Source organism: Pongo abelii, chromosome 22 (genome assembly GCF_028885655.2).
Source record: "Pongo abelii isolate AG06213 chromosome 22, NHGRI_mPonAbe1-v2.0_pri, whole genome shotgun sequence".
Classification (NCBI taxonomy): Eukaryota; Metazoa; Chordata; class Mammalia; order Primates; family Hominidae; genus Pongo; species Pongo abelii.
Genome location: NC_072007.2, coordinates 35,072,884 through 35,099,402, shown reverse-complemented (window position 1 = coordinate 35,099,402; position 26,519 = coordinate 35,072,884). Strand labels below are relative to the sequence as shown.

The 26,519-nt window shown below is 35.3% G+C and overlaps 1 long non-coding RNA gene across 1 annotated transcript in view; it reads right to left on the bottom strand.

The window, feature by feature from the left end:
• Positions 1-26,519, bottom strand: part of LOC134760821 (uncharacterized) — a 162,697-nt gene that overhangs the window by 5,284 nt on the left and 130,894 nt on the right. The window lies entirely within an intron of this gene.

Below are 26,519 nucleotides of genomic sequence, written 5' to 3'. Positions count from 1 at the left end.
TATTTATTTTTGCAAATCCGACTCGCCTGATTTTATTAGAGATCTTGGGCTTTTTCACAGTATTACATTTGCTATTATAAAGTTATTAAAAGATAATTTAATAGTCTATTTTAGTAACTATTATTGCTTTTCTCTAAATGTGTTCTCAACATATTTTGCATTTATATTCAAATTGACTTTGCCGAGCCTGATGTTGTCTATAAAGGAAGGCTGATAATTATTCTCCACTGTGCACTTTGTCATATTTATGCTTAGCTCATTTCATTAGGAAATAAAATTGTATTTGATTTAGTATGCTCATCATTTCCTTGTGTGTGTGTGTTGGTGTATATGAAGTAATAATTGTAGTAGCTCAGATTTGAGTTCATACTTTGACATAGAGGTTGCATGAAACAAAACTATTTTTTGACCAATTTGGAGATCAGCAAAGATTCTGACTTAACCATGCAAAAAAGGTTAACAAAATGTAGGTATGATAAATACATACAAACATAGGTTTGGTTCTTTAAGAAGCAGCAGAGGTCAGGTTTGTTTAAGAAAAAAACAAAACTGTAAGCATGAGTTTACAGGATCTAGTTTAATACTTATCTTCCCTCCCTTGTAAGAAAGTCACAATCTCTTGAGTTCTTGTTTTCTCATCCAAAAAAAAAAAAAAATGAGGTAATAATAATCAACTTTCCAATCTCATACCTTTTGGGCATGTTTAAAACAAATAGCAGTTAGGACAGTGTTGGGCAAATTCTAACATAATAAATTTACGTCCTAGTGCAGATTAAGTTAAGAGCTGGTGTTATTATTGAGAGCAACAGAGACTAGAAAACGTGCTAATAATTTGATGTTCAGATGCCTGGCTAGTCGGCAACATCACGGAATGCTTCACAGCAGAAAACGGGCTGCATCCCTTGACTGACTATGACAAAAAAGAAGATACACTTGTCAAGAAAATTCATTGAAAATTTGGTCTTTCAGAAACAATACGTAAATGGTAGGTAAGCTTTATAAATATATATTGAGTATCACACACACAAACACACGCACAAGTACGCATTTCGTGATTTTAGAGGAGGAAGGCATTTCAGGTGGAAACAGCTCGGTAAAGGTACAAAGCCCAGTTTGAAGACGACAGCATTCACAGTGAATCTTCCTCCTGAAGCAGAGATGAAGGGAAGTCAAAGATGTTTAGATGGTGTGAGAAAAACGAGGCAATTATATTGGATGGGGCAGTAAACGAAGGATTGGCAGCATGAAATTGATGGAGTTAGGAGAAGAAAAAGGGCTACAGAAATTGTCAAAACCTGGAAGCAACCTAGACACCCTTCAGTAGAATAATAAATAAACTCTAGTACATCATTAATAGATAAACTGTGGTACATTCATACAATGGAAAATTATTCAGTATTAAAAGGAAATGAGCTATCAAGCCATGAGAAAATGTGAGGACACCTTCAACGTATGTTGCTAAGTGAAAGAAACCAATATAAAAGGTGAATGTACTGTATGATTCTGATTATGTGACATTTTAGGAAAGGTAAAACTATGGAGACGGTACCATAGATCAATGGTTACCTGAGCATTTTGGGGAAGGAGAGAAGGATAAATTGGAGGAACACAGAAATTTTTTTTTTTCTTAGGGCAATGCAACTATTCTGTGTGATATGTGTGATATGGTGGATGCATGTTATTGTATGTTTGCAAAATCCATAGAATATACAACATACAGAGTGAACTCTTATATAAACTCTGAACTTTGATTAACAATAATGTATTGATTTTGGCTCATTTCACAGTTAACAAGTGGTTCATTTAGCAACGTAACAAATGCATCACAGTAACGCAAGATATCAATAATAGAAGAAGGGGCTGGGTGTGGTGGCTCACGCCTGTAATCCCAGCACTTTGGGAGGCCAAGGTGGGCAGATCATGAGGTCAGGTGATCGAGACCATCCTGGCTAACACGGTGAAACCCCGTCTCTACTAAAAAATACAAAAAATTAGCCGGGCGTGGTGGCGGGCACCTGAAGTTCCAGCTACAGGTGGGAGGCTGAGGCAGGAGAATGGCGTGAACCTGGGAGGTGGAGCATGCAGTGAGCCACGATCACGCCACTGCACTCCAGCCTGGGTGACAGAGCAAGACTCTGTCTCAAAAAAAAAAAAAAAAAAAAAAAAAAATAGAGGAAATGGGAAGAGTGAAGGAGTATATAGAGACTTCTATTTTCTTCTCAGTTTTTAAAATAAACATACGATTGCTCAAAAAAGTCTAATTAACAAAAACAACAAAAAAGGTTGGTGCTCCTTCTGTGGAAGATGCCAACTTTGTCTTGTTGATCCTAGGCTTGTAAGTTTTCCCTCTCTCTCACCCTCAAAATAAATAAAGCTTAGCCCTTTACATGCCACCTCCCCCAGGTTCAAAGTAGTATTAAATTATCTTGAAGTAAAGAGATTGTGATCCTCATATAAGGAAATGGAGAGAAAGTCCGCCTACCTCCTTAAATAGAAAGTAGCCTAGGGAATAACTGTGAGAAGTGAAAGAATAAGTGATAATGGTGATGATGATGATGATGATAATAATAAAAATAATAATGATGATGCTTATGCAGGGTAAGGACTCATGAAAGTTCTACCAATGATGACATAGCAGTGTAATAAAAAGAGCATAGCCTTCCAATTCTGTCCATATTACTCACTAGCAATGTGACCAAAGGTAGCTTTTTAACATTCTAATGCTCTATTTTCTCAAGTATCAAACAGTAAGAATGATAATATTTGTGTTGTGAGGTATTCAGAAGTTTAAATGGCCAATAGAGGTTACTAACCATAGTGTTTAGGCATGCAAGACAGTTTTTCTCTTGTCTCTTGGAGAGGTGACACACCATAGTCTTCTTTGCCAGTAAGGAAGTAGAAATAACATCTTGAATAAGAGATACATGGATATGGCTCAAAGCAAAGGTTTACCCTTTGGGAACCAAGAGTTTTATGGTCTCCTTAAGACCACGGTCAACTAAAAAATTGTCATCCAGGCAGAAAGCATTCCTCTGCTTGAGGCATAAAGAGATACTACTGTTCATGGTGTTTGCACTTTGGGAGACAAAGCTGCTTAGAGATACTGAGGATTGTCAGGATCTAGAAAAGATTAGTTGGGGTTTTTCAGAAGCAGAGAAGAAGGCAGAGAAGCCAAGAATCTTATGATGTATTACTCTGGGCACCAGCTGAAGGAAAATAAAATCAGCAAAGTTCCCAATCTCTTTAATATTTTGAACCTTCCTAACCAATCTGCCCTGATGGTTGGGGAAGAGGGATTTAGATAGGGTGACCTGGTCTTGAATGAATTTGGTGTGGTAGTGTAGGCGTGTAGGAAAGAAGCAGGAAAGCAGAGCATTTAGCATAAAAATGGGCCATTAAAGGGATTTATGCAATTGTGTTCACTTGAAATCCAGAGATTAGGGGAAGGATCTGGGTAAACACTTGAGCTAAGTCTTCATTAATTATGATTCAGATCCTCAATTTTTACTTTGTTTGGTTTCACTTTGTAGAGCTTTCAGTGACATTCAAAATAATAAATGTTTCTCAAATCCTAAATTCTACTGTTAAGAAACTTTTCATAAAATCAGAGGCATGGGGTAACTGATGGAAGGAAGGCAATATTAGTAACCACTGAAAAGATAACCTATTTTTAATGGATAACTGGGAAAAATACATTAAAAACAATGGGAGAAATAAATTTGATATGTTGAGGACACCAATGCTTTATGCAAAGAACTGAAACCAACAGGAATTCCTATCTTTGTGTTAAAGAATACATCTATTGGGTTCAGGTAATTTTTCTGTTTCTATGTTATACTGAGGCCAAGCAAAAATAACTTAGTTGCTTTCCCCAGAAAATATTCGTTCCTGGAAGATAAGAGTGAGCCAACTGAAACAGTTTATTTATCAATGCTAGTAGTATGCTGCTCAAAACTCAATTCATCTTGCTGTATACACCAATTTGAAGTTATTAAGTCACAAATTCTGTCAATGCCAATTAATTCTCAAATTTGAAAGATCTGCCTTAGAAAAGCCCAGCTCAGGCCCTGAGAGACTATACCTACTTTTTTCTAATATTCAGTTACTGAAAAACTGTTAAGACTCTGTTAGGTGGTATTCTGACTGCAGTAAGTCTTTAAAGTTTAGTTTTGCTTGATCAATGTTTTCCTGTTTTGTTTTGTTTTGTTTTTTTCCTGGTCTTTGGAGGATTCAACAGTTGGTAATTCTGGAGGTTTTGCAGCTCCACTTGAAACCCCCTCACTACCACAGGTCAAGATCCTCAACCCTAAACAACATTCTCTGTGAAGGTGCCTGGAACATCCTCCCAGGAGCCTCTACAACTGTGTACTGAGCTAAGTTTTGCACTGGGTCTGAACTCTGACTTTTTTTTCAGGTTCCTAGGCTCCACACTGCTTAGTTTCTTTCAATTCTATGCATATTGGAATTAGTTGATTTTGTAACCAGGTTTGAAATTCCCATCCTTGGAGGGGTCCTGTCTTTAACTCGTAATACACTGCTGTGTTTTTAAGTTTTCTAGGGGATGGAGTGGGAAGGTCTTTGTCATACTCTGATATAAGCTTATAAGACCAAATTCTTAGAGAAGAGATTGGACATAGACCTAATAAATCCATTCATTGAAGCTCACTCTAAGGGCTGATAAATTCAGAAAGCCATGTCAGACAGGCGTTATGGAAAACGTTTGCATTGGGCTATCTGTCAAAGCTTTTTTACACCTTGCCACAGTCTTGTCTAAATTTTTCTGTGACAGTTTGGTTCAGGAAGAAACTTTTTGAAAACTCCTGAACACTAGAAGAATTATGAATTTATCAAATTGTCAGTCTATGCCGTCTCCGGGACAGACTTCACCTTCTTTTACCTGTCCATACTATAACACTAATTAGGTATTTGTCTTTCTAAATACCATAATTTCTTGAAAGATAATTAAGGATTACAATGAATATTTGGGGGGAGGGGCTTCTGCTATGAAGAAAATTATTCATTTGAGAAGTGCCTTAGAACAAAACAGGGAGCAAAATTCCAAACCTCTTATGTTTATCATTTTTTATTAGTAGGGGAAGCTTCCAAAAAAAATTCAGATTCCAAAATTACTTCTGTAAAAAAATTTGTAGCTAAGTCAAAAGAAAAAATGTGAAAAAAACATAAAACTATCTTTGTCTTTTATCTTCCTAAATCACATTTCAAATCTACTAGATTTCTTCCACATTTCTTTTCCTTCCATTATGATCCTACATCACACTCTGACCCCCCCACTTCTGACCTACTTCCCTTCCCTTCTGCTCTACAAGAAACCCTCACAACTCAATTGCCTCTTTCAAATTAGAGTAGCTTCTTAGGGCTGATTTTAAGCCCTAGTCTCATTCTTGTAAAGAACTTTCCAAAGCCAAGACATGAAAGAAAGAAATTCATAAATTCACAGAAGAATTTAGTTCTAAGAAGATGTAGAGCTTTATACTCTATACCAATTTTTGCTTAATGTAGTAGAGACCTTAAGTACAAGAAGCACAAGCTATGAGATGGAAAAGGTGGAGTGGGAAGTTCCTGGGCATGTCCTCAGAGGGCTACCCTAGTCTATTTATTACATCAAAAACCACTGGAATTAGCTATACATACTGGTTAAGATCTTCTCAAGGATACTTCCAATGTCTTTTCTATGAAAATAGACTTGAATCAAATTTTGTCCTATAGGTAAAGAAAGAATGAGCCCATTGAAGATAGTATGCATTTTAACAACTCTAAGATTTTTTGAAGGCTACCTCCAATCTCTTCTATGAAAACAGTCTGAAATAAAATTTGGGCCTATAGGCAAAGGAAGAATGAGCCCATTGGAGATATCAGCCATAGGCATTTAAATATCTTTGGATAGTATTAAGCAGTCGATCCTAAAGCACATGTGAAACTAGCTTTAGGATCAGTCTTTTTGATGAGGGAAACCGTCTTCAGCTTTAAATGGAGAATATGATATGCAAGCAAACACCTCAATGAGAACCAGATCTCTCACACCTCCATGCATATTTTGAAAGAGCCATTGGACAAAAGCATAAATGGATCTAGAATACGTTTTACTGACCTTACATTAAAACTATCAGATGCTTCCTCCATTATGTACCCACAATGGTGCAGATTGTTGCAACCATAACTTTCTACAAGCTTGCACAAGACATCTAAAACTAGACACTAAAGAAACACTGAAACCAATATTTGAAAGTCTAAAGAAGTAGGAGCTCATCATAGCTTGCACTTATCTGTGTAATAATTTTGTCTTCCTACTGAAGAAATTCACCTGGAGAGGATATTGATGTATTAAGCACCTCAAGGACATAATACAATAGTTATTCCACACTTGCGGTTTTGAATAAAAGTACTATTTTATCTTCTGTGTTACATTATAGTTGTAAATCTGTGTTCTGCCTTCTTTAGTGTCCTTCAGATAAACATTCTTTTTTTTTTTTTTTTTTTTGCCTTTTACTGGGCATGTCAACAATGTACACAAAAGTAAATAACATAGAGGTTAAAGTAAAATTCATGGCTGTTTAGATAGAAAACCATGAGAAAAATCCTTGCTCTCATGACAGTCCACGAGGCCAAATATTTTGAATGGTCTAAAGCTAGTTTTGACTCCAATGTCAGAAAGAAATACCAGAAAAAAACATCTTTGCAAATTGCATGAGAATAATCTCTGGCACTTTCAGGAGTTTGTTGGCACCAGAGAATCTTGAATAGAAACTTTCATAAAATTTTAATGAAAGCATTGACTGACTATAGCAAGGACAATTTGGCTATAGTAGTCAACTAGCATTGCTGAAACGTTTGACCCAAATTGTTGATGTTGCCGCTGATGAAAATCTCACCAATTGCCAGCAGCATAGTCCTGGTAAAATTATAAAGAAGAAAAATGAAAAATAGCTAAAAAATAGAAAAATGTCTCAGGACATCTCCAAGTAAGTTTTGTACTACTCTCCTCCACAACTGATTTTGAATATGTTTGTCAGTGTTTTCTAATTCTGGTGATGGATTGAAGCTTTTCTTTGAAAGAGCTATGAATCTGATACTAGCAAAAATACCACTTGATTTTGTTTTCCCAGTATGGGAATTCCAACCTATCTCTGCAGTAACAGAGATACCCATTTTACTGGGACCGTCACTAACAAGATTTTCAACACTTTGCTGCTTATTCAGAAACTTTACTGCCCATATTATCCCAATCTTCAGAAATGATAGAAGGAACAATGAATTCTTAAGCTAAAACATCAACAAAGCTTTCAGACATTATAGGAATCCAAAGAGTACTGGCATTGTTTTTAATGACAAAGAAATTGCCTATTTTTAGGATCTTACTGGTTCTTCCATTCTGAATGGATATTAGACTGCCTCTTACACCTAGAAATTTACTCTGATTCTATATTCTGGCCAAATTCAAGCAGACATCCCCTAATACTGCAAAGAACTCATAAAATGCACCTAGTCGTCATCAATAAATGCGGTATTTCTTCAACATCCTCCTAAATAATGCTTACATGGTCTGAAATGTTGAGCTCTTGTCTTCTGGAAGAGATATCAGATAGTGTTATTGAACTCTAATGAAAACATCTCATCAAGTACTGTAACTAGTTAGCATAACTCCAAAAGTACACTTGTTTCTTGGATATACTTTACTTGGAGAAGATAATTCATCCTCAAATCATTAGAAAACTGCTCCAACTAGAGACCTCAAGATGAGGATTTTAAAGAATCTTCTAGAATTGGACAATCTTCAGGAGACAGCTTCAACCTACAATCTTTGTATCAAGTTGACAACTGCAAGAAGTTGTTGATCCAAGGCACAAAGAATGATATTCAAATAATCTAAACATAGCTTGTCATATACTTTAATCTGCATGCTATTATTATTTATCTTTATAGGTATTTCTCTTTTTTCTACACTTAAAATTCAGGATTAAACATATACATCATATTTAGAAAGAGGACTTTGTAGCAACTAGTCTTTGTAACAGAACTTTCAGAAAAATAGACCTGGAAAAATAAAAAGAAATAGATAATGTATATTTATTTGGAGGCTGTATTACTTTTACAGATCTTATAAGAGAGCTATACTACATTTTCAACTTCATTTATTGACTTAGATGTACCCAAAGTTTTTTCTTCTTTTTTGTAGTGAGCAAATGGCTCCTTTATTTATCTTTAAATGTTTATTTTTTTAATTGACAAATACAAATTATATATAGTTATGGTGTACAACATAATTTTCTGATACATACACACACACACACACACACACACATATTGTGGAATGACTAAATCAAACTAACATATCCATTACCTCACATACTTACCTTATTTTTGTGCTGAGAACATTTAAAATCTACTGTCTTACCAATTTTCAAGTATGTAATACAGTAATGCTCCTTATCTGCAGTTTCTCTTTCCATGATTTTGATTACCTGCAGTAAACTGCAGTCAAAAAAGTTAAATAGAAAATTCAAGAACTAAACAATTCGTAAGTTTTCTGAGTAGCATGATGAAATCTCATGCCATCCCTCTTGGGACAGGGATTATTCCTTTGTCCAGTGTATCCATGCTCTATGTGGTACTTATGTGTTAAGCCCTTGGTAGCCATATTGCTTGTCAGATCAATTGTGGCAGTATCACAGTGCTTGTGTTCAAGTAATCATTATTTTACTTAACGATGTCCCCAAAGCACAATTCGGATATGCCAAAGAGAAACTGTTAGGTATCTCCTTTAAGCAACAAGGTGAAAGTTCTCTACTTAATAAGGAAAGAAAGAAATCATGCTGAATTTTCTAAGATCTATGGTAAAAATGAATCTTCTGTCCATTAAATTGTTAACAGTATATGGTTATAATTGTTCTATTTTATTATTGTTATTGCTAATCTCTTCCTGTGCCTACTTTATAAATTCAACTTTATCATAGATATGTATGTATATAAAAATAAAAATTTTACATAGGGTTTAGAATAATCTGTGGTTTCAGGCATCCAGTGGGGATTTTGGAACCTAACCCCTGTGGATAAAAAAGGAATGACTGTACATTGTTATAAACTATAATCACCATATTATACGATGGATCTACCACTTCTATACTACAATTAACACTACCTGATGCTGACCAGTCTTGATGAATGACAGAATATTATTAAAATAATATTTGACAACAGAATATGTGGTGTTTTAGCTGAAAACAAATTACTAGTCACTAATGGCTGGTATTGGATTTGAGGCATGCAACGTATTGGATGTTATCCTCACGAGATCCATGATCTGAAGACTGTCACACAGCATCCATGATTTCACCCAGGATCTCTTCCAGCCTCTATTTTCCTCTCTACTAAAAAGATATCTTTAGATAATTTAAATCAAGAAGGAAAAAATTTGAAACTTGGACTTTGAAAATTTTAATAATTGAAAAGGGTTTTTGGCTTTTTCCTTTATTTTATGATTCTCTAAAAGTAAGAAAAATCCTGACCAGAATTCATAGAATAGAGGAACAACTAGATAATGTCACTATGGCTTTACCACTCTGGCATGAAATCAGGCAGGGAATGGTTCAAAATAAAAGTGTCTTAGATTTATCACCGGCCTTTGAGAGTAAAGTATTTGTTGTCTTAGAGGACTATTGTGCTTATAGCTTCATCTCTTTCAGGTTGCCTTAGTCTACAAAAAGACTCACAAAACAAAGACATAAAATTACATATCTTTGTCAACAACCAGTTAAATTAATTTGGTTACATCTTTTTCTGTGAGTAATAAATGAGGAGTTTTATTCTCTTGCTTTAACATGGACTCTCTTGACTCTCACCTTCAAAATTAACTATGGACTCTCATCGTAAGCCTTCTCATAGTGTTGTTCCCCATGGTTATGGTGCTCAAATGTGTGATCACAGGAGACTGAAGTCCTATTGCTCAATCATTGTCATAAGTGCTATGCAGCTGCTTTCCCAGAAAAAGTTCTAACAAATGATCATACAACAAATTGACACAAAGAGCTATTGGAACAGTTACCACCAAACACTCCAAATGTGACTCTGTCAGTTAGGGTTGAAGCAGAGAATCAGAACAAGGAACAGAAGTGTATTTAAAAATGTGTCATAAGCAATTAGATAATGGAATCACGAGGACCAGCCAGGCAAATCCAAAATCTGTAGACAGGCCAGCAGGAAGGGCTTGTCATACTCTCAAGCACAGAGTGAATTTGTTGTCCACATCCAGAATTTCTTCCTCTTCAGGGAATTTCTAGTTCTGTTTTAAATGTCTTTTGACTAATAGAATCAGGTCAACTCCAATTATCTAGGATGATCTCCAGTATTTAAAGTCAACTGATTATTCACTGTAATCACTTCTGTGAAATATCTTCACAACAGCAGCTAGATTCGTGTTTCCTTGAATAGCTGGGGACTATAGCTTATCCAAGCTGGCATATTAAAATGACCACCAGAGTTAATCCACACTAGTTTTCTATGGCTACTGTAGCAAATTACCATACTTTTAGTGGCTTAAAATAACACAGATTTATTTTACAATTCTGTAGGTCAGAAGTCCAACATGGTTTTCACTTGGGCTAACTACAAAGGGCAGTATTTCATTCTAGAGGCTCTAGTGGAGAGCCATTTCTTCTGTTTTTTCTGGAGGCTTCTGTCTTCTGGAGGCTTTCCATGGTTTTTGTCTCATGACCCTTTTCCTCCATCTTCAATGTCACCACGAGCAGGCTAAGCACTTCTCACACTGCATCACTATGGCTTGCTTCTGTCATTACTTTTCTTTATTCAACTGTGCATCCTTTGCCTCCTTCTTCTACTTATTTTAAGTTTTGTTAAGATCTAATTAACATAACACATTTTACTCAGTTACAGTGTACAATTCAATGACTCACAGATCTGTTCAACCAGCACAACAGTCAATTTTAGAACATTCTCCTCACCTCAAGAAGAAATTCCTAATTTTCTTTATTATCTCCCATCCTCCCACCATCTTCAGTCCTAAGCAACCACTGATATGGTTTCTGTGTGTATAAATTTCTCTACTCTTCACAATTCATATGAATGGAATCATACATTATATAGTCTTTTGTGACTGAATTTTTTTACTTAGCATAATGTTTTCAAGGCTTATTTGTGTTGCAGTATCTATCAATACTTCATTTTTATGGTCAAATATAATTTTATTATATGGATATACTCATATTTTGTTTATGGATTATTTTTACATTTTGGCTATTGGAAATCATGCTATAATGATGCTATAACAATAAATAACAATAAAATATTGCTATAATAACATTCGCTTAAAAATACATATTAAAATACAAGTATTTCTTTGAATATCTGTTTTCAATTCTTTTGTGTATATACCCAGGAATGGACTTGCTGTGACATAGGATACTCTATTAATCATTTGAAGAACGGTAAGACTGTTTTCCAAAGTGACTGCACCATTTTACATTTCCACTAGTAATCTATGGGGATTCTATTTTCTCCAAATTTTTGTCAACCTTTCTGATTATCTGTCTTTTTGCTTATAGTCATCATAGCAGGTGTGAAGTGGTATTTCATTGTGGTTTCATTTGCATTTCCCAGATAACTAATGAAACTGAGCTTCTTCACATGTGTTTTTAGTCATTTTTTGTATCTTCTGTGAAAAAAATGTTCATTCAGATTCTTTACCTTTTCAAAATGGGTTTATTTGTCTTTATATTGCTGAGTTGTAAGAGATTTTATATATTCTAGATACATGACCCATATCAGATACATGACTTGCAAATATTTTCTTCCATTTTATGAGTTATATTTTCACTTTCTTGATGCTTTTCTTTGAATCTTAAAAGTTTTTTATTTTAATGAAGTCCAAATAATCTGTTGTTTCTCCTGTTCTTCCTGCTTTTGGAGTCATATTTACCAATCATTTGTCACATAAAAGCTTGTAAATATTTTCTCCAATGTGTTATAGTTTTAGATTTAGTTTTTTGATCCATTTCCAGTTAATTTTTGTATGTGGTGTAAAATAGAGGTCTTATTTCATTCTTTTGCATGTGGCTATCCAATTATCTCAGTACTGCATATTGAAAAGACTATTCCGTCTTTCACTGAATTATTTAAAATCAATTGGCTATGGATGTATAGTTTTATTTTTGGTCTCTCAATTCTTATCCATTGGTATATACATCTGTTCTTGTGCTGGCATCACACTGTGTTGATTGTCATTGCTTTGTAGGAAGTTTTGAAATTGTGAAGTACTCCTACCTTGTTCTTTATTTTCAAGGTTATTTTGACTATTGTGGGTCTCCTGCCTCCACTTTATTGACAATTCTTTCTTTTGTAAGTGGAAAACTACTGTAGTATCTATAAAATAATAAAGAAGAAGTGAGCCTAAAGTAAAATAATTTTATGGAAACACAAATTCATTTTTTATTTTCCTGAATAGTAAAAGTGTTAAGAATAAGACTCATATTTGGTTTTTGTGTGTTTTTAAAAAGCATTGTGCAAAATATCTTTTCAAGCTGGTAAAGCTGCTGTGTAGAAATAGACCAGTTAATGGTCTAGAAGATTTATAATGTGCTCTATACACATCAATCTCTGTTAAGAGAGGCTAAATGTTCCAGGTTGCACAATTTAAATACATCAATTTCTGCAAGAGGTCAGCTGGGATTCTTGAGGAGTACCGCCATCTTAACAATTATTTGGTAACCTGATTCATGTATATAAGTTGCCTTTCCATTCAGTTACAGAGTCTTTAATTTTCAAAAATATGTTGCAGTTTCCAGAGTATAACTTTAGTACTACGTTGTTAAATTTATTTCTTAACATTTTTTTTTATTGTATTGTAAATGAGTTTGTTTTCTTACTTTCATTCTTGGATTGTTTGTTACAAATATATGGGATACAAATGATGTTTGTTGATACTACTATTGTGTCCTACCACCTTGTTGAAGTCATTGGTTATTTCTTATAATTTTTAGTGGATACTTAGGATTTTCTATATGAAAGACAATGTTATCTGAGAATAAAGATAGCTTTTCTTATTTTTTTCTAATTTGGATCATTTTATTTTTTCCCCTAATTTCCCTGGCTAGACCTTCAAATACTGTGTTGAACAGAAGTGGTGAGAGTAGGTGTCCTCTTGTTCTTGATCTTAGGAGGAAAGCATTCATTTTTACCACCAAGGATGATGTCACATGTGGGTATTTCACAAATACCCATTATCAAGTGGAGGAAGGTTTCCTTCTATCCCTAGTTTATGGAGTATTTTTTATCAGAAATGATATAGGGTTTTGTTAAATGCTTTTTCTGTGTTTATGGATATGATCATATAATTTTTTTTCTTTTTTTCTTTTCTTTTCTTTTTTTTTTTTTTTGAGACTGAGTCTTCCTCTATCACCCAGGCTGGAGTACAGTGGCATGATCTCGGCTCACTGCAACCTCCGACTCCCAGGTTCAAGCAATTTTCATGCCTCAGCCTCCCAAGTAGCTGGGATTACAGGCGCCCGCCACCATGCCCAGCTAATTTCTGTATTTTTAGTAGAGACGGGGTATCACCATGTTGGCCAGGCTGGTCTTGAACCCCTGACCTCAAGTGATTCACCCATGTTGACCTCTCAAAGTGCTGGGATTACAGGGTTGAGCCACAGCACCCAGCCTGATCATGTAATTTTTAAATTTGATTGATATAATGTATTACATTAATTATTTTTTGTATATTTAATCAACCTTGCATTCCTGGGATGAATCCTACTTGGTCATGGTATATAATTCTTTTTATATGTTGCTGGATTCAGTTTGCTAGTATTTTGTTAAGGATTTTTGCATGTAAATTAAAGGTAATTTAGGTATAAAGGTATATTAAAGGTCTGTTTTCTATGTTTCTCCTGTCTGTTTTTGTTCCTTTACTGATTTCTTTTGCATTACACAATATTTTCTAATTAAGCATTTAAATTTATTTATTTATTTATTTTACTATATCTTTTGAGTTTTTCAAAAAACTGGTTTCTTTAGGGCATACTACATACATTTTTAACTATCAGATTAATTTTCAGATTTATGCTAACAATTCTAGTAAGATATAAGAATATTATTTCTATGTAACTCTTTATGAACTGAATGCCTGTGTCTTGCCCAAATTCTTATGTTAAAGCCCTGTCCCTCAATGTGGTGGCACTAGGAGGTGTGACCTTTCAGAGGTCATTAGGTTTAAGTGAGTTTCTGAAGGTGAGGCGTCCATGATGGTATTAGTGTCATTATAAGACGAAGAGCCCAGAATCCACTTTGTTTCTGCCATGCGAAGCACAATGAGAAGGCAGCTATTTGCAAGCCAGGGTGAAGGCCCTTACTAGCACCCAACCATGCTGACACTCTGATCTCAGACATCCACTCTCAAAAACTGTGAGCAAATAGATGTCTACTTTTTTTTTTTTTTCAGACGGAGTCTCGCTCTGTCGCCGAGGCTGGAGTGCAGTGGCACGATCTCGGCTCACTGCAAGCTCCACCTCCAGGGTTCACGCCATTCTCCTGCCTCAGCCTCCCGAGTAGCTGGGACTACAGGCGCCCGCCACCATGCCCGGCTAATTTTTTATATTTTTAGTAGAGACGGGGTTTCACCATGTTAGCCAGGATGGTCTCGATCTCCTGACCTCGTGATCCACACGCCTCGGCCTCCCAAAGTGCTGGGATTACAGGCTTGAGCCACTGCGGCCAGCCCAGATGTTTACTCTTTAAGCTTCCTAGTCCATGGCATTTTGTTATTGCAGACTGAGATGCCTAAGACATTCTCTCTATTCTTTTTCCCCTATTTTTGTTGTACTAGTATTATACGTATTTATGTATTAATATTACAAACCTACAAACTCATGATACTTTGTTATAATTATTAATTTACTCATCTGCAGTCATTTCCTTAGCCCAATGTAGGTTTGTTTTCACCCACCTCCTTTGTGCTGTCATTAGCAAACATACTACCAATTTATTACATTTCTGTGTTACAGACCCAACAATACGTTGTAACATATTATTTTATACAACTGCTTTGTAAATCAAGAGAAAAAGAAAAATATAGATTTATACTGCCTTGTGGAATTATGTAACTAACTTTATTGAAGCTCCTATTTTTCTATGTGTATTCAAATTATTATCTAGGGTTATTTCCCGTCAGCCTGAAGAAACTCCTTTAGAGTTTATTGTAAGGTGGGTCTGCTAGCAACACATTCTCTCAGTTTTTGTTAATCTAGGAATGTTCTTATTTTACTTTAATTTTGGAAAGATAGATTTACCTGATCTAAGATTTTTGGCTGACAGGTTTTTGCTTTTTTTTTTTTGTAACTGAACACTTTAAATATGATATCCTATTGCCTTCCAGCCTACATTGTTTTTGCTGAGAAGTCAGCTGTTAAATCTTATTGAGGTTCCCTTGAAAGTGAGGAGTTTTGTTTTGTTGTAATTTTCTCTTGCTGCTTTCAAGATTTTCTCCTTGTTTTGAGTTTAAGCATTTTTGCTCTGATGTGTCTGATATGGATATGGACATGGATGTTGATGCACTTAATGGTGTCCCAGATTTCCCTGAGGCTCCTTATTTCTCTCTCTTTTTTTTTTTTTTCTGTTTTTTAGCTTGCATAATCTGAATCAGTCTATCTTCAAGTTTGCTCATTCTTTCTTCTGCCAATTGAAATCTACTGTTGGGCCCATCTAGTATAATTTTCATTTCAGTTCTTGTGTTTATCAGCTCCAGAATTTCCATTTTGTTCTTTTAATAATTTTTATCTCTTTATTGATACTTTGTCTTCTGTTGGACATCGTCATCATGACTTCCTTTACTTTTTAAACAAAGTTCCCTTTCGATTTGTGAACAAACTTAAAATGGCTACCATGAAGCCTTTCCTGTTAAATTTGGTATCTGGCTGCTCTCACAGTTTCTTTTGCCTGCTTTTTCTTTTTTCATTTTATATGTCATACTTTCCCGTTTCTTTGCATTCCTCATTATTTTGTTGTTGTTGGAAACTAGACCTCTTGGATAATATATTACGGCAACTTTGCATACGAGTCTCCTCCCTTTCAGGGCTGGAATATTTGAGTGATGTCTGTTTTCTCCTACCCAAGACTGTTAAACCTCTGATGTTAATCTTCAGTGGGGAACAGCTTTTGGTATGTCCACAGTCACCTTGAGACAATAGTGGGTTTGGTACAGCTCTCTTCATCTCTTTCCCTGACCATAGCAAACTGTTATGCCCCATTAATTGGAGGCTGATTGCTATTTTCAACTATGTCCTGGGTTATAAAGTGCTCTATAGGCTAATCCAATCAGATTTGGGCTTCTTTGAAGGAGGTCCTTAGATCAGTGTTGTATATTTTTTTCCTCTAAGTTTTCTCTTTCTCAGGTTCTCTCCTAAAACGAACTGGCTTATTGTTCAGCCTACGCCTTGAATCTATTTTCTCCCAGTTGCTTTTCACTATGACCTCCATGTCTATAGGCTAGAATTTCCCCATGCTCTGTTGCAAGTGAAGTCAATTTCTTTGGGAAGAGACTAGGAGCTATTAGTTTTATGGCCTGCTTTTCCCTCTAGTAAAATATTGAGTTAGGTCTCTGTGGTTAGGTTTGAGATGATTGGATACTTTCTCTGAGCGATGCTCCTACTTTTGAACCTGAGTGCCCAATGGAAGTGGAGACCGTAGCATGAGGTCTTCCTGAGTTGGTTTTCTTGGTATGGAAACTTATGATCCAGGGTAAGGCAACTGGGGCCCCAGTATTTTTAAAGATGCTGTGCCCGAAATGGAGTCTCTGTTCCATGAGTGGAGGGTGGGGTGAAGAAGGGAGCCTTGCCTCTCAACTGTTCTCACCTGAAACAACCTCAGCAACAGGAGACAATTGGCAGTAGGAGGAGAAACGTGGATGTTGCATTCTGCCCTAGAAGAAAGCTCTCCAACTGGAAGCTGTGGGAGAAGATGCCATTTGTTCTTGGCTAAAGAAGTCTAGATTGGAGAAGTCAGCTATTAAATCTTATTGTTTTTAAAATCTTTTGATAATATCTCTGAACTGGGAGGGCAACGGAGAGTGGACTTTGCTTAAATACTACACACTCCTGCTTTTCATTCTGAATATTACTAGATTTAATTGAATGGATGTTTCTTCATTTACTGTATTCCTTTAGGATCATTTCCAGGGGTTATAAAAAGTTGTTTTTTTTTTTTTTTTTAATAATTTTTACCAGTTTCACTGGGGAATAATTTTTCCAACAGTCATGCTGGAAGTCCTCTTATAATTATATTTTGCTTATCTGGATAATTTTTTCTGTCTTAAAGTCAGCTAATATTTTCTGTCTTAAAGTCAGCTGATTGCAACCTTATATCCATCTATCACCTCAAATTCCCCTTTGCTATTTAATCTAATATATACATAAGCTATGGAGGCTTCAAAATGGGCTCCTACGGGGAAACACCATTCTGTCTAACACAGTGAACCCAATACATCAGACAGTAATTTTGATCTGCATTGATCATATCCTCATGCTGTGATTTGGTTTGAGTTTGTTCCCACCAAACCTCATGTTGAAATTTGATCCCTGAAATGGCAGTCTTGGGAAGTGGAGCCTAGTGAGAATTGTCTGAATCACTGGAGTAAATCTCTCTGGATGGCTTAGTGACCTTCCCATGGTAGTGAATGAGTTCTCACTCTGGTAAGACTGAATCATTTCTCATGGAACTTAATGAATTCCCTTGAGAATGAGTTGCTATCAAACCAGGATGCCTCTTAGGTTTTTCCTCTTCACACATAACTGCTTCCATTTTGACCTTCTCTGCCATGTTATGATGCAGCACAGAAGACCTTGCCAGAAATCACGGCCATGTCCTTGAACTGTCCAGCCTGCAGAACCATGAGCTAAATAAACCACTTTTCTCTATAAATTACTCATCTCAGGTATTTGTATGTAGCAATACAAAACAGACTAAGGTAGTTCATAAGATAATGGTATATCTGAGGCATGACCAAAAGCATGACCAAAAGTGTCAGTGAGCATTAATATAAACATTTTTTTTCTCTCTGTGTTAAGTCATGCCAGGTTCAGGCATACTTTTCTGCCCTTCTGTTAAGCAATATATATGATGAACATATTTACATGTCCCTATGTCAAACAATATTGGAATCAAGCAAAAATGTCTTAATTACTTGTTGCAAGAAATATTTAATTTTTGAAGACAAGACTGTAAATGCAGCCACAAGCCTTTGCTCCCAGACTATACAAAAACATACGGCAGGCTGACATATCTGCTTGTCAAATCCCCCTTTAAGACTCATTCCTCACTGTGAGCACAGCCTGCTTATCAAATCCCCCTTTAAGACCCATTCCTCACTGTGATCACTAATCTAGATCTAGTAATTCAAAAACTATACCTAATTTCAACCAGTTTCCTCCTTTGAAACACTCATCTTAAAATCATTCTGCTCAGGTTATAAAACCATAAACATTTCCTACCCAAAGGTTGGAACATTACTGTTTTTTTATCAAGAAGGTGTGTGTGTGTGTGTATGTGTGTGTGTGTGTAGGGGTGTGTGTGTGTGTCTGTGTGTGTGTCCCTTACTGTAAGAAGTCTGAACAACCAAGCTCTGCTTGATCATCTGATTTTTTTGATGACGGTTTGTGAAGCTGACAGTTGAAAATTGAGTCAATCACATGAGTATACACAAGATATTGACTGTGAAATGTACTAAAAGTTAGGAACAGATGAACCATATTATGAAAATGTAGACTGCTTATTTTTGAATATTTGTGTGAACTGTCTTTTCAATAATGAAACTGGAAGCAGAGAAATAATGCTGCAATTGTTCAACTACAAAACCCCCTAAATAAGGAAATAGGGCTTGAGAATAAGAATACATAGAAGCTTTCAGATTATTACTGCTTTATTTCTCTGTAATTTTCTATGCTCTAGCTATTGGGAAAAGAAATACATATGATTTGTTTACTTATTTTCTTTCTATTCTGTCCATCTCTCAACAGTGAGCTAAAAGGAGTTAAATATATATTTTCTTTTTTATCTTGCCATCATGGAGGAGAAGTTAAATAGTTCTGAATTTTTTTGCAAAGGGTTTCTACTAATTATTTAAATTTAATATTCTCTGAAGTAGTGCTACATTATTACTGATATTTGTGTCAATGGTATGTACAGAATAGAAATTCTTAGACTTATCAAACAGAAAGAGGTCTGGAGCTCAGTAGCCCAGTGGTTTCCAACCCTCGATGCAGGTTGGTGTCACCTGTTGAGGCCATATCTCTGAGTGTTCAGCCTTGGTTTCTCCACAGGTGATTCTGATACATAGTGTGAGTTGATAGTAGTGATATAATCCATCTCCCAAATAACAGACTTTGGGAAAAAGAGGTTGCCAGAGGTTGGAAATTTTCACTGAAGGCTAGCAAACTAACAGTGGTAGATGTGAAATCATAACCTATGATTTTTGTTCTCAAAGTTAGAATCCTAAATAAATAAATGATAAAAATAAGACTGAAGTTTTAATGCTTGCCTTGAGACATTTTATGTTACTAGCTAATCTTCTAGGTAATGATTGCAGTTTATGTTACTAGCTAATCTTCTAGGTAATGGTTAAATTGTTACATTCAAAATATTCTGATTCCTATGCATTATGTCTCAGGAAACTGTAGCCTGTAAGCCAGATCAAGCCTGCCATGTGTTTTTGTATGGTCTGGGAGCAAAGACTTGTTGCATTTTTAATTTTTTGAAAAAAATTCCAAGGAAAATAATACATGTGACACATGAAAATTATGTGTAATTCAAATTTTACTGTTCATAAATGAAGTTTTATTAAAATACAGCCATAATGTTTTATTTATATATTGTCTATGATCACTTTTATGTCATAGTAGCAGAGTTGAGTAGTTGTCATAGAGACCATATGGCCCACAAAGCTGAACATATTATATTATCTGGTCTGTTATGAATAAGTTTTGCCTACCCTTGCTTTCAACAAAGAGTTAAAAATTCCGGATCTGTGCAAGTCAGTGGGTGTGTCTAATAATGTAAGATATGGAGTGGTTGAATACATTTCTGGGCATGCTGTTCTATATATTTCTTCAATACCACTCATTATTCTATTTGACTGTTGTTCTCGGGTTATATTAAAGATTAATGATGCACTCAGCTTAAATGAAGATTCACAGAGATGTGAGCATATAACAGAGTAGAAGGCATAATAGTTACAGATTTAACTTTTCTTCCTCTACAGAAATTCTGAGGAGTTGAAGTGTAAGGAATTTAAGTAATTGTAGCAAATCTCTCCCAAAGGATGCATAGCTCTGCCATATTCTTGTCATAAAGTTGACAGTACACCTATGCTATCTTATTTGGAAAAATATGGTGAAATGATGTGCAATGTCAGTCATTTTGCATTTTAAAATAATTAGGTTTAATTGTGCAGTGAGTATACATAATATTTGCATAACTCTCTAGTTGAAAAAAAGAACTTCAAAACTCTGTGCCTAATGAGATATTAGTGACTGTCACAAAGTCACTAATATTTGTGGATCTGTGTCCCCACAGCAAGGTATTATTTGGTAATAGATATAAATCTTTGAAAGGCTCTCAGTACAGATGTAGCTACTAAATAACAATTGCTGTGGTTAATGTGCCATGGGATGGTGAGATAACATTCCTATTGATTATGTAAACATAAGTCAGCCTGTAACCTATTGGAATGAAAACGACGGTGGCAACAACAGTAATAACAAGGGTGATAGTAGCAGCAGCAGCAAACATGGCTTTAGAACTTTCTATGTGCCTAGAATGGTTTTAGATACTTTACAGGTTTTAACTCACTTAACTCCTCACAGCAACCTTACAAGGTAGATAACTATGACACTGTACTCAGTGTATTATACATTGCACTCTACAGATGAGGAATACAAAGCACTGAGCGGGTAAGAAACTTGGCAAAGGTCACAGTTAGGAAATGAAAAAAAACTGGAAACCAGGCAATCTAGGTGCAGTCTTCGTTCTTAAATAGTATCTTTTTTTCTGCTATAGTTTATATTAAATATGTCATGTAAGTAAAGAAACAGACTATCCACCAAATCATGTTTTAGAAAAAATATTAAGATTCTAAAGGATGGGATTATTTCTCAGGATATGGACTGTGTTGTAACCATACTTTTTAATCTCCTGATTCTAGTGTAGTGTATAGTACAATATACAGTTGGTGCTCCATAAAAGTTTGCCAAATGAATCAACTGATTTGTGGGAAATATGCCTCAGGCTGATTAGGAAGAAGTGAACTTTTCCCCAATTGTTGCCTTTCATAAAGCTTGCCCGCAGTAAGTCTGGGAATTGTAGAGTATCAATAGCTCTTTAATCTAGCTCTGACAACTACCTTGAGATGTAGATGACATTTTCTCATTAGGGCTTCCCTTATCCCTAAGGAACTATTTCTTTATGTCTCTTCAGGAATATGTCTAAGGATTTTGACTTTTTTTGGATAACCACTGGTGTTCATTCTTTGCTGTCACGGGGTAGAAAGTTAATGGGTGCAGCACACCAACATGGCACACGTATACATATGTAACGAACCTGCACATTGTGCACGTGTACCCTAAAACTTAAAGTATAATAATAATTAAAAAAAAAAAGAAATATACCACTATTTTGTCTTCACTGGGTCCACTCAGTTTGGGGATTGAAGGCTTTCAACAGGCAGGGAGTCATTACAAACTCATGCATTTCTTCAAGAAATCCTCATTTCACTGAAGAGATCATTAGGCGATCAATTAGTTATCATTAGTGAGAGCAATCTGGAATTTATCTCAGAGTCTAGAACCCCATATTTAATTTGTGTGAGATGATCATAGGAATTCACATTCCCACTGGCCTTTCTTGCCTTATAACCTGAATCATGTGTGTTCTCCTATGCAAATCATCATATTGATTCTTTTGTTAACAGCTTTAATGAGGTATAATTGATATACAAATAACTATACATATTTAATCTGGACAATTTGGTGAGTTTCAGTATATGCAAACACCTGTGATAGCATCAGTACATTTGAGGTTACAGATGTAACTGTCACCTCCCAAAGCTTTCCTGTGCCCCTGTTTTTGTTTTTGTGGTGAGAACACTTAACATGAGATCAGCCTTCTTAAAAAATTTTGATGTGCCCAACACTGTATTGTTAACTGTAGACACTAGGCTGCAGAACACATCTTTAGAACTTACTTATGGGCAGTTCCATTCTCAGCAAAGATTGCGTTTGTCTGGAGGTTCAAAATCCTTAATTAGGTCTGTAATAATCTCTTTGCTCTGGTCATGTCCAGTTGTTGCAGCACCATTTGTTGAAAAGATTATCCTTTCTCAATGGAATTGCCTTTGTTCCTTTCTCAAAGATTAGTTAATAGTATTTGTTTGGGTCTGTTTCTGAGCTCTGTATTATTTTCCATTGACCTATTATTCCATTCGTCTAGCCTTTTGCCTGTATCACACTGTCTTGACTAATGTACCTTTATAGTAATTTATAAACTCAAGTAGTTTAGTATTATAACTTTTTTCTTTTTCTTCAGTATTGTGTTGGCTGTTCTGCATCTTTTGTCTTTTCATATAAACTTTAGAGTCATTTGCTGATGTCCACAAAATGACTTTCTAGAATTTTGGGTTGTGATTGTTTGTATCTAGATGAAGTTGTAAACAACTAGCTTCTTAACTATATTAGGCCTTCCTATTCATAAACGTGGAACATCTATTTGTTTATTTAGATATCTTTGTTGTTTTATCTGAGCTTTGCAGTTTTACTCATACAGATCTTGTATATATTTGTATTCTTGTACCAAAATGCTTCTAATTTCAAATTATATTTGTTTATTACAGGCTATATATAAAAATAATTTGACTTTTGTGTATTTATAAGGTTGTATTATACAATCTTGCAATAATTGCTTTTTAGTCCCAGGAGTAATTTTGTCAGTTCTTTGGGATTTTTTACACAGACAACCATGTCATCTACAAACAAACACAGTTTTATTTATTCTTTCCCAATCTCTATATATTGTATTACTCTTCCTCTTTTAATTGCATTTTCTAGGACTTCCATCATAGAATTGAATAGGAGTGATGAGAGAAAACATCCTTGCCTTATTCCCAACCACAGAAAGAAATTGTCCAGTTTCTACCATTAAGTATGCTGTTAGCTATAGGTTTTTGTAGATTTTATTTTTCCAACTTGAGTGAGTTCTAGTCTTAGTTTTCTGAGATATCTTATCACAAGTGGCTATTGCATTTTGTCAAATGCATTTTCTGCACCTATTGATATACTTATGTGATATTTCTTCTTTCATCTGTTAATATGGTGCATTATATTAACTGACTGCTGAATGTTAAACCAGCCCTGCAAATCTACAACAAATCCCACTTGGCCCTGGTGTATACATTTTTATATATTGTTAGATTCATACTTTCTTGAGAAAATTTTCATTTATGTTCATCAGAGATATTGGTCCCTAGTTTTCCTTTCTTGTAATGTCTTTATCTGATTTTGAGATTAAGATAATGCTGCCTCATAGAATATATTAGGAAGTGTCCTTTCCAATTTTATTTTTTGGGGATTGTGGTTTACTATCACTTCTTTCTTAAATGTTTGGTAAGATCCAACATTGAAACCATCAGTCTTAGTGCTTTATTTTTTGGAAGGTTATTAATTATTGATTCAATTTTTAAAATAGATATAGAGCTATTCTAATTATATATTCTTGTGTCAGTTTTGATAAATTGTGCTTTTCAGTTAATTGGTACATTTCATCAAAGTTATATTTGTGGTCATAGAATTGTTCATAATATGCCTTTATTATTCTTTTTGCATCTATGAGACAGTTGTGATGACCCTTCTTCCATTCCTGATATTAGTAACTTGTGTCTTCTTTATTTGTTTATTTTTTGGTTAGCCTAGCTAATCAGTTTATCCTTTTCATTGATATTACCAAATAACTACTAATAAATATTACAACTACTGAATCAACAAGACTTAGTTTCAAATTCTGATCATACCTCCCTTTTTGCTATATGAGCTTCCAATTAACATTTAGAGTTTAAGTTTCCTCATTTGTAAGTCAAAATTATGATCTATCTGAGTTGTTTTGATAATTAGAAATATTGTGTAGTCCGTTCTTGCAGTGCTATGAAATACCATTTGACTTGACAATCCCATTACTGGGTATATACCCAAAGGAATATAAATCATTCTACTATAAAGATACATGCACACATATGTTGATTGCAGTGCTATTCACAACAGCAAAGACATGGAATCAATCCAAATGCCCATCAATGATAAACTAGATAAAGAAAATGGGGTACATACACACCACGGAATACTATGCAGCCATAAAAATGAATGCGCTCATGTCCTTTGCAGGGACATGGATGGAGCTGGATGCCATCATCCTCAGCACAGCAATGCAGAAAACCAAACACTACATGTTCTCACTTATAAGTGGGAGTCGAACAATGAGAACACATGAACACAGGAAGGAGAACAACACACACTGAGGACTGTTGGGAGAGGGCGAGGAGTGAGAGAGCATCAGGAAAAGCAGCTAATGCATGCCTGGCTTAATACCAAGGTGATGGGTAGATAGGTGCAGCAAGCCACCGTGCACATGTTTACCTATGTAACAAACCTGCACATCCTGCACGTGCACCCCGGAACTTAAAATAAAATAAAAAAAAAAAAGAATTACGTCAGATTGGGTAATTTATAAAGAAAAGAGGTTTAATTGGCTCATGGTTCTGCAGGCTGTCCAGGAAGCATAGCAACTTCTGCTTCTGAGGAGGACCTCAGGAAGCTTACAATCATGGCATAAGGAGAAAGGAAAGCAGGCACACCTTACATGGCCAGAGCAGGAGCAAAGGAGAGAGAAGGAGGTGCTACACACTTTCAAAAACCAGGTCTTGTGATAACCCACCCACTCACTCACTATCATGAGAACAGCACCAAGGAGGTGGTGCTAAACCATTCACGAAGGACCACCTGCATGATCCATTCACCTTCCACTAGGCCCCACCTCCAATATTGGGGATTACAATTCAACATGAGATTCGGGCAGGGATGCAGATCCAGACCATATCAGTCATTATCACAGTGTCTGTTATGTTGTTAGAAATAAAGAGAAGTCTAGTAATAATCCATTATTGTGAATGTATTTTTATTAGTATGTCATCAAAGTATTATCCTCCATGACTATTAATTGTAAAAAAAATGCAAATGAACAAATTTCACCTTAAAATTGAATGTGTTTATTTTAATTTTAATGGCTCTACCATGCCTTATGCACAACGTCTTTCTCTGGTCAATTCAGTAGAATATAATTTCATGACATCAGGGTAATGATGAAATTGTTTTATTGCCAAAATTTTTTTTTTTCTGTGAAAATATATAGGGAATGAGGTTTGTATTATTATAAGAAGTCAGCAATGTTTTACTCTTGGCCTAGTTGGAAAAACACAGTAGTAACCATGAAATAAGAGAGAAGAATTGAGCCTAAAATGCATTTGGTTTATGAAAAAGAAAAATTAATATTTTATTTTCCTGAATGTTGAAAATGTTGAATGTATAACTCTGATTTATGTTTGTGCTTTAAAAAAGCGAAGTAGAAAATAGGTTTTTTTTTTTTCCAAGCTGATAGCACTGCTATGCAAAAGTAATGGCCTGAAAGACTTCTAAAGTACCATCTTCAGATTGTTCTAGGGGGTGAAAGTCCAGGGCTACACATTTGTCAAGTAAATTGGCAGAGCTATTGCAGCAAGGGGATTTGACAGAACCACACACGTGGGTCTTTGCAGATTCAAGTGGCATTTATTGAGTTCAAGTTATTTTTGTTGCTGCTGTTGTTGATTTTTGTACCATTTCACAGTCACTAAGATTTTAAATTAATATATAAAAGCTACATAAATATAATTTTGAACCTTTCGAAGTTTAAGAAAAATAAAACATGTCATAAGTAAATTTTTTCTTCTCTTTCTCTTTCTCAAGCCAAATGTCAGCATTGTAAACTGTATGTCTTAATAAGCAGTGCAAAAAAGGCTCTATGAGTTGCTGTTTCTCCTTTATTTTTCTTGTTCTCCACCACTGCTCCCAGAACTCTTATCTCCACCTTCTCTCTTGGTTCAATTTTAATTTTTCAGGTTTCACAGAAGCAAGTCTTCAAGTTAGATTGAGTAACAGAAATAAACTAATGAGAACTATGATTAAACGGGAAAGCTAGTCTTCATTTTAGTATTGTAGCTTGTGTGTGGTGCTTTGAATGTCTTTTTCTCCCTTTGCTGAATAATCAAAGTTTCTCTGTACTAAGGAAAAAAAATCAACCTCTCATCCAGTCTGCAAGAATTCTTGAAATTACTTCTGTCAGTTGATCATATAGTAACTTCAAGAATGTTAGAAGCATGTTCTGAGGAGCCACTTACTCATAAAGAGACAGAGTGTAGTCCTAATATT